Genomic DNA, 8,576 nt, shown 5'->3' with positions numbered 1-8,576 from the left:
GTTATTTTGGTCTTCTTCCCCAGCGGAGTCGCCAAGCTGTCGCAAGGGTTTTGCGGTCGCCAGACGATTCTCACCGAAGTGAAAAAAGTGAGGAGTCACCACTTTAATATTAAAGGAAATTAAAGGAAACTATTACTAAAAATAATAAACCACTTCCAAAATAGAGATTCTAAGATCGAAGTTCGTTCACAGGTGGAGAAGGTGTTAGGCACCCCACCTCGTCCCTTAACGAGGGTTGGTAAATTTAACGATATGCTCTTAATAACTTACGATTGATAATTTTGGGGGGTTTGGAGTTATGATGTCGGTCCTTATTATTGATAAAAGGAGCGTTTAATATCTCACCATTTTGGGTTTTCTAAGAACACAGGTACATGGAATGACCCTACAGTGAATTGGTGTTTTTGTTTATTTAATTTATTACATATTTTGTCTAATTTTTCCTCTTTGAATTAGAATTCTTAATTCTAAAGAGGTGTTGTTTGGGTCCCTAGAGATTCATAATGAATGAGGAGGATTCCCGGCTCACATGTTATGCACCTCGGTATTTAGGTGTTAGTAATATTAAAATTTTGATTGAAAAGATTTCGAAAAAGGACTCTCTCCTAATCTCTTAAAATATTCTTATTAGAATTTTTGCTAAGAGAATTCGGGTAAGGAATCTCTCCCTTTCTCTTAAAATGTATATATTAGAACTTTCGTTGAGATGGATTCGGGTAAGGACTCTCTCCCAATCCCTTAAAATGTTTTTATTAGGATTTTTACTAAGAGAATTCGGGTAAGGACTCTCTCCCGATCTCTTAAAATGTATATATTAGAATTTTTGCTAAGAGAATTCGGGTAAGGACTCTCTCCCGATCTCTTAAAATGTTTTTTATTAGAGTTTTAGCTAAGAAAATTCGGGTAAGGACTCTCTCCTGATTTCTTAAAATGTATATATTAGAATTTTTGCTAAGAGAATTCGGGTAAGGACTCTCTTCCGATCTCTTAAAATGTATATGTTAGAATTTTCATTGAGAGCATTTAAGAAAGGGCTCTCTCCTAGTTCCCTTCTAATTCATCAAAAGTAAATTTTAAGAGGTTTCGGTCATGAGACTGAACTCGTTGGACCCTATTAGATATGAGAGTATTGCTCGCATCGCCTCTCGCTTTTCATATTATCCCAGACTTTTAATTTTAGATCTCCTGATTTATTTATCCGAACTTTCCTAAGCTTGCTACGACTCCTCATTTTGAGTCTTCTAGACATCTTAACTCAGAGGTTTCCCGTCCGAGCTTAATCCCAAATGCCGACCTCATTCCTATTTTCCAGAGCTAGTCTGGGTGGCTAACCTCTCAATTTATCCGTATTATTCCTAATCATTTTTATCCTGATTGGGAATCTCCATATTGTCTTCTCCCATCCATACTCCTTACGGTACTTACAGAATATTAGTGTCCTGAACTATCTTCTTTTTTTTTTTTTTTAACACGAAATAACATAAGAAATTAAGGACAACGTAAAAATGAAAGGTAAAACTCGCGAACGTCACAAAAAGGTGAAATAAGTCCAATTCGGGGTAAACTTATTCTGAAGATTTGTTGCGACGAAGGATCTAACAAAGACTCTATGTCATGAACATTTGAGAATGATAAGTTGAGCACTTACCTGTGGAAAAGGCTGAAATAATAAGTAAGCTGGTACCGATATCTTCGTGTATTCGAAGCCACTAAAACTGAGACGGTAAGGTGATTTTGAGGAGTTGAAAATGATTGAAATGAAATCTTCTTGACAAGCGATGATTGAGTTTTCAAGACAGTGCACAGTTGTTCATGGTATAAATTGCAAGGCCTATAGCTTACGAGGTAAGATTCTTTAGAAAACTTATTTCTAAAGTCTCTAGGAATCTTGAGAGTTTCTGATTGAAATAAAGCTATAGCAAAATTCCAGGGTTTTTCCTTAATAATCACCACTACCTCCATAGCATTACATGCAGGTATTTATAGGAGATGGGTGCTCGGAGATAGAGGCTAAAGATATCAGCAGGAGGGAATGAAGGGTTATGATCCAAAAGGACATAATCCTACATTCTGGAATTAAAGAGGATCAAAATTGAAGGTTAGGATTGCATTCCAAATTTCTATCCTTCATCCTTTCATCCAACGGTTAGGAGTCATGCCTTACAGAATGGATCCCAAGGTTGGGAACAAAAGGTGCCTAAGTAGTTATTTTCTTTTGATCTAAGGGCTTCAAATTCATCCTTACAATTATGATCAATGGTGTAGATTGGAATGTACTGGGCTGCTTTAACCGCCTGCAATCCAACGGTTAAGGGGCTAAACTCATAAATTAAAGGTTATGATTAGGAACAGTTGGACTCCTCCATCACCTCCGATCTCTATAGGTTGTTCCTTGTTTTACCCGATCTCTCTTATTCCTTGATTCCGACCTATACCAGTCAAAGCAATAAATCCTCTGATTATCGATGAGCCGCTTTGAGTTCTGCACGTAATAAATGCCAAGGCCTTATATATGCAGGAGAATATTGTCCTTCACATACTCACAACTTCCCTTCTCCGGTGAATTTCCAGTGTTTTATTTTCCCGTTCTTGGCTTTTCCGGCCAGAATTCCTCTCATGACAACCACCTTGATCTTTTTCCGAATGTTTCCTTTGTCCATCTCCTGAAAATGGACAATTTCGGTGATCAAAGGTTTATGAGGGCATCGTCTGATGACGGTGAGGGAACTAGACTAATTGACCAATCAAGGTCGAAACTGACTACCGCGCCAATCTCGGATCGGCTTATCGGTATGGCTTGTAAACCGATCTCTGACAAGGGAACCGCTAATTTCAATTTTAATATTGGTGACTGCCTCTTGAAGTTCATTTGGCTCCTCACCATCTCTGGGGTCCCGATCGTAGCTCGGTTCTAGTCGATGACATCGACAAAGACACCGAGCTTCCCGTAGTCTTTGCCATAGTTAACAAGAGTTACCCTCCCAATCTCCACGTATCTCTTGAACGGCATCTTGAAATCGAGAGTGGTTTGATCCGTAGGAACAAGATAGGTAGAATGTAGTGGAGGGAAATTTGTAATTGTTGATCTTGAGAGATCGCCCAAATGATGTAATCTGACCTTTTAGAAATGAAATGAAGTTTTATTTATTCAAAATTGATGGTTTATTTTATTTTATTATTGCATTATTTTTCGATCTCTTATAACTGTATCCAATCTAATCTCATAACTCACACTCATCGACCGATCTCTCCTGATCGCTCTTTAAATATCCGATCTCCCTGCCATGTTTCTAGAATTCACCTTTGATGAGTCATCAAAACAATCCAATCCCATTAACCGATGCATCTCTTGGGGCTGCGTGAGCATTTAATGCTCAGGCAGGTATAAATAGGGAGGAGTGTTGGCCATTTGCCTACTTACGCCATTTTGAGATTCTCTGAGCAACTACTACATTCTTTCCTGCCTTCTAAAGTTTTTCGGCACCATTTTATACTCTGGTAAGGGCTTTAATCTTTTCCCAATCAATTTATTTTTATCTTTGAAAATGAGCGGTATCGACGGTCAGAGAGCTGCCAGTCCTCCTTCTATTCACATTTTGTGGACATCGAACGAAGGTGAAGTGGCCAGACTGAGTGAGCGGCCTGAACCTTCTACAACCATTGTCCCAGTCCATGGTCGAGGGGCCAAGTCAAAACAAGCATCGTCTTTAAGTTAAGAGAACCTATCCATGGACAAGTTGTCATCGGTCCTCAAGGAGACCGATCTCCAATCTATTAGCCAAGAGTACAACCTTCCGATTGACTCCTTCGAACTTATCATATGTCATGGTGATCTTCGAGCCGATCATTTCTTTGAAGAAACCGACCTGATCATGGTATATGAAGAACAATTAAAAGCTGGGCTTCAGTTTCCCCTGAACGAATTCTATAGAGCCGTTCTGAAGTTTCATCATATCTGTATAGCCCAGGTACTTTGGTGGCTTTCAGAGGTTTATGACGAGCTAAAAAGCTCGAGCCCATGGTGAAGGTTTTTGCTGAATTGCATAGGCTTGCTCTGCGAAAAGATGATGAATATTGGTTTTTCTAAGCCAAGCCAAACTACGGGCTCTTTAATGATCTCCCTTCCTCATTGAAGAACTAGAAAGATCGATTTTTCATATTAAGGAGCAAGGACCTGAATGGCTTTGAGGGCATTCCACATAGTTGGCAGTATTTGGTTCTTTCAGTTCCAAAGAAGATCGCCCTAAATAAGGATAAGGATGCCATGGTAAAGGAGTTGAAGGATCAGGTGGTCACTCACAAGTGCTCATGTTTGGATGCGGTTATGGCTGAACTGAAATGGTGGTTAATGCAAGTGATCGCCCTCGAGAACTATGAGCTGCAACTCTTTGACCTCAGCCTTGGGATCGGTATAATCTAGATCTTCAGTCTCCTAACTTTAGTGATCTCACTAACTTGTTCTCTATGCAGATATGGCGGGAGGCGAGAGTACAAAGGAGAGCCACAAGCGAAAAAGGGAGCTCACCTAGAAAGTGCAGGAAATGAAGGTGCAGGACTTGGTAGAAGTACCGAGCTCTCCATTCTGACGTCTAGAGCAGCCAGCCTCGGAGGTGGAGATCGTTCCTTCTCCACCACAACAAGCCCAATCTCCACCTCCGCCGGTCTCTTTAAGTGCAGAAGGGGGGCATTCCCGACCAGTCGTAAGGACACTTTCTCGAGGTGCTCAGGTCCTTATCCATTCTCTGGAAAGAAACCATTCAGTTCAGGGTAATCCTGACCTAGCCAAGGTCCTGGGCGCCACCATCTATTTTCAAGAAGATCGAAATAGATTGGCCCCGGATAGCATTGATGATCTCCTAGCTCAGACGATGAGCTTGGGTTTGGAGGCCATCGCGAACCAACATATGATCAGAGAAAAGGAAAGAGATTCTGAAGGCATTCCAAGACGTAGCTTCCACTAAGGCCCAACTCTTTACTGCCCAAGATCACATCGCCAAGATAGAAGATCGGACAAAGTCTTACGAGGAAAGGTAGCTGAACTGGAGAGGGAACTTAAAGATGCTCGGGCTTGCCGATCTGCCGATGTCACTCGACTTACTGAGGAGATCAAGGTGAAAGAAGAAGAGGCCCTGGCGAGAGAGGCCAGTGCTCATGGCGATCTTCTGGCCGAGTTTGTGAAGTGCTATCCTTAGGAAGACTTCTCCTGGATGGATGACCTCGTCTCGAGAGCTAAAGAAGATAGCGAGGAGGAGCCTGAGAGAGAGAGAGGGAATGATGAAACTGAAAATGTACCTGAAGAATAGGTTAGGGGAGACCCTCCTGCCGAATGACTTGTATATTTCTATTTTGAAATGAATTAAGTCTTTTCATGCTCAATTTTCTTGATGAGATCAGAAAACATCCAAACCAAATTGTATGAGTACTTAATTAATTGAATAAAGTTGAACATTAAAACCTGAGACTGGTTATTAATCATAAAACATCAGGTCACTTCAAGAGATCGGAAAACCATTACACGTGAGCATGAGATCGGACGGTGCTGTAACCTGATATCGACTGAAACCTTGAAACATGTAAAGATTTGAAAATGACTTGAACTTATTAGGGTTGGAATCATTATTTAGAGATCGGATAAAACCTTAACTTTGTTGAGAAATGTTTGAACAATTCGAGCGAGATACCTGATCACAAAACTATACGCAGATTTAGAATTTTGAGGTATTCGAACATAGTGAGATCGGAAGACAATAACATGTAAGATCGAATGGTCCAAAAATCCAATATCGATCCGAACATGTCGAATAAAGATGAAGAGATCGGGAAACAACCTAAATTGAACGTGAGATCGAGCTATTCCGAGGACAAACCATTGCTGAGTTCAGAAAGGTGATCTCTGATTGGGTCAATAGTTGAGAATGGATAACATTAAGATGGAAAATCCATTCAAGAAAACATTTGAAATTAAAACTTCATTACAACTTTAAAAGAAAATTGTATATTAAATCATGCATTTGAGGGTCGACCAAAATATGGTGTCTACACTGTCTTTGAGCATTGTTCTCTCTTCCAGTTCACCAATTGTAGAGTCTAGTGGAGGTCAGTCCAGTGTGTTTCTTTTTTATATTAATTTTTTTTAAAAATAATATACATATGTATAGGCAGCTAGAAGCTCTACATTGTAAATATTTTCTTTTGATTCTCGCGGAGAGGATAATTGTAATGTGTGTATTTAAATATGGAAAATCCATTCAAGAAAACATTTGAAATTAAAACTTCATTACAACTTTAAAAGAAAATTGTATATTAAATCATGCATTTGAGGTTCGACCAAAATATGGTGTCTACACTATCTTTGAGCATTGTTCTCTCTTCCAGTTCACCAATTGTAGAGTCTAGTGGAGGTCAGTCCAGCGTGTTTCTTTTTTATATTAATTCTTTTAAAAAATAATATACATATGTATAGGCAGCTAGAAGCTCTACATTGTAAATATTTTCTTTTGATTCTCGCGGAGGGGTTAATTGTAATGTGTGTATTTAAATATGTTTGATTGGCATAAAGCCATATTCTATATATTATGTATTTTAACAGGTTTCATATACTCCTTTAGCTATATTTTTAGGGAAAGCACTGTCAGTTTTCTAGGTTACATCAGTCTCCACATGTTAGGGATAGATGTGACAATTGTCATCCAATAATATGTATACACATCCACCTATATGTTGATGGATCAATTTTAACAACTGTCCCTGAACTTATATGGTTGTAACATTATAGTCATTCAACTTTAAAATGTAACATAAAACCCCCTCAACTTTTAAATTTTGTACAGTAAAATCCCTCTAACTTTTAATTAATGATTTTCTAGTTAGATGCTGACGTAAACAGATCCAGCGTAATGCTTAGTCAGTATTTTTCTTTCCTTTCTTATGCAAAGTGTAAAATTATTCTCTCTATACATGAAAAATTATTTTCTCTATGGAGAGTAAAAAGATTCAATTTGTACATGGCTTGAGAGAGAAAAGAGAAATGATGACTAAGCATTACACTGGAACTATCTACGTTAATATATAACTGAAAAACCGGTGATTGGAGGTTAGAGGAATTTTACTGTACAAAATTTGAAAGTTGAGGGGGTTTTATGTTACATTTATAAATTAAAAGACTGTAGCGTTACAACTATATAAGTTCAAGGACGATTGTTAAAATTTACCCATATATTGATGATGATGATGATAATGATGATGATGATGAAATTTATTATTATTATTATTATTATTATTATTATTATTATTATTATTATTATTATTATTATTATTATTATTATGTGCTAAAATGATGAGTATGGTTATTATTGACTTTTTAACATGAATTTTTAATTTTTAAATAAATAAAAAATTTTTTATTTTCACAAATAAGTTTAATAAATGCTATAAAAAAATGAGCTGACAGTGAGGAGAAAAAATTATTTTTTTTATTAAACTAAATAATATAAATATTCATTTTTGTAATTATATTAAGTAAAAAAATATTAATTTTTGGCCAAGTTAAATGAAAATTAGTTAACTGACTATAAAAAAAACAAACTTATAAAATTAGCTATAATTGATAAAAGTCAAAAAATTTTAGATTTATTTTATTATTATAGCTACGCCACATCAGCAATAGCAGATGAAATAATAATATTTTTACCACGTTAGTAAGAACGTAAAAGTTCATGCCACATCAGCTGCCTCACCAACAACAACATATTTAAAAAATAATAATTTTGTCACATCAAGTATCACATCAGCATCCCCAATTCTCCATTTTTGACAGGGCCACAGTAAATATTGAAGTTCCAAATTAATCCAAAATTGACAAAAAAAAAAAGTTTTGGCTATAATTGCAAAAACACATAAAGTTTTTGTTTTTTTGAAACATTAGGCTTGAAATAAAATGAGATCTAGAATCACAGCTAAATAAATGGCTGAATACACTCTATATATATACCGAATAGATAGCACTTTAATGACTGATTATTTATTTTTAGCATAACTTATATTTATACTATCTTTGGGACAATTCTTCATTTACACAGCTTTTGAAGCGTATATCTGGTGGTTGCCCTTCGGGGTAGCTTTGCACATGTGTATGACCTGCATTTTATTACTCTTGGGCTATCAATGTCATTATAGTGTCCAAGATGTCAGCGTTGCTGTTAGATTGCTAATATTTTTATTTATGCACCTAAGATGCCAGCATTATCTACAGGAAACCTATTGTAAATGTAGGAAGATATTTTAGATTTTAGGATATTTCAACAATATTTTTATGGCATAAAATTTATTTTAGCTTTATTATGTGATTTGGAATAAATGATATTTATTTAGCTTACTTGTTCTAGCATAGCAAGTTGGTACTATTAAGTACCAAACCCTTGTTCTTTCCATATATGTTATTTATTTATCTGTTCATTGAGTAATTATATTCATCCTTTAATTTTAATATTTCAAATCATTTTTGCTTATTCTAGTATTAGCAGCTCTCTTCATTATTGTCCTTTCTTTTACTTCATTAGTTGTAGAGTTTAATAGAG

Source organism: Hevea brasiliensis, chromosome 14 (genome assembly GCF_030052815.1).
Source record: "Hevea brasiliensis isolate MT/VB/25A 57/8 chromosome 14, ASM3005281v1, whole genome shotgun sequence".
Taxonomy (NCBI): Eukaryota; Viridiplantae; Streptophyta; class Magnoliopsida; order Malpighiales; family Euphorbiaceae; genus Hevea; species Hevea brasiliensis.
This window is presented reverse-complemented; position numbering follows the sequence as displayed.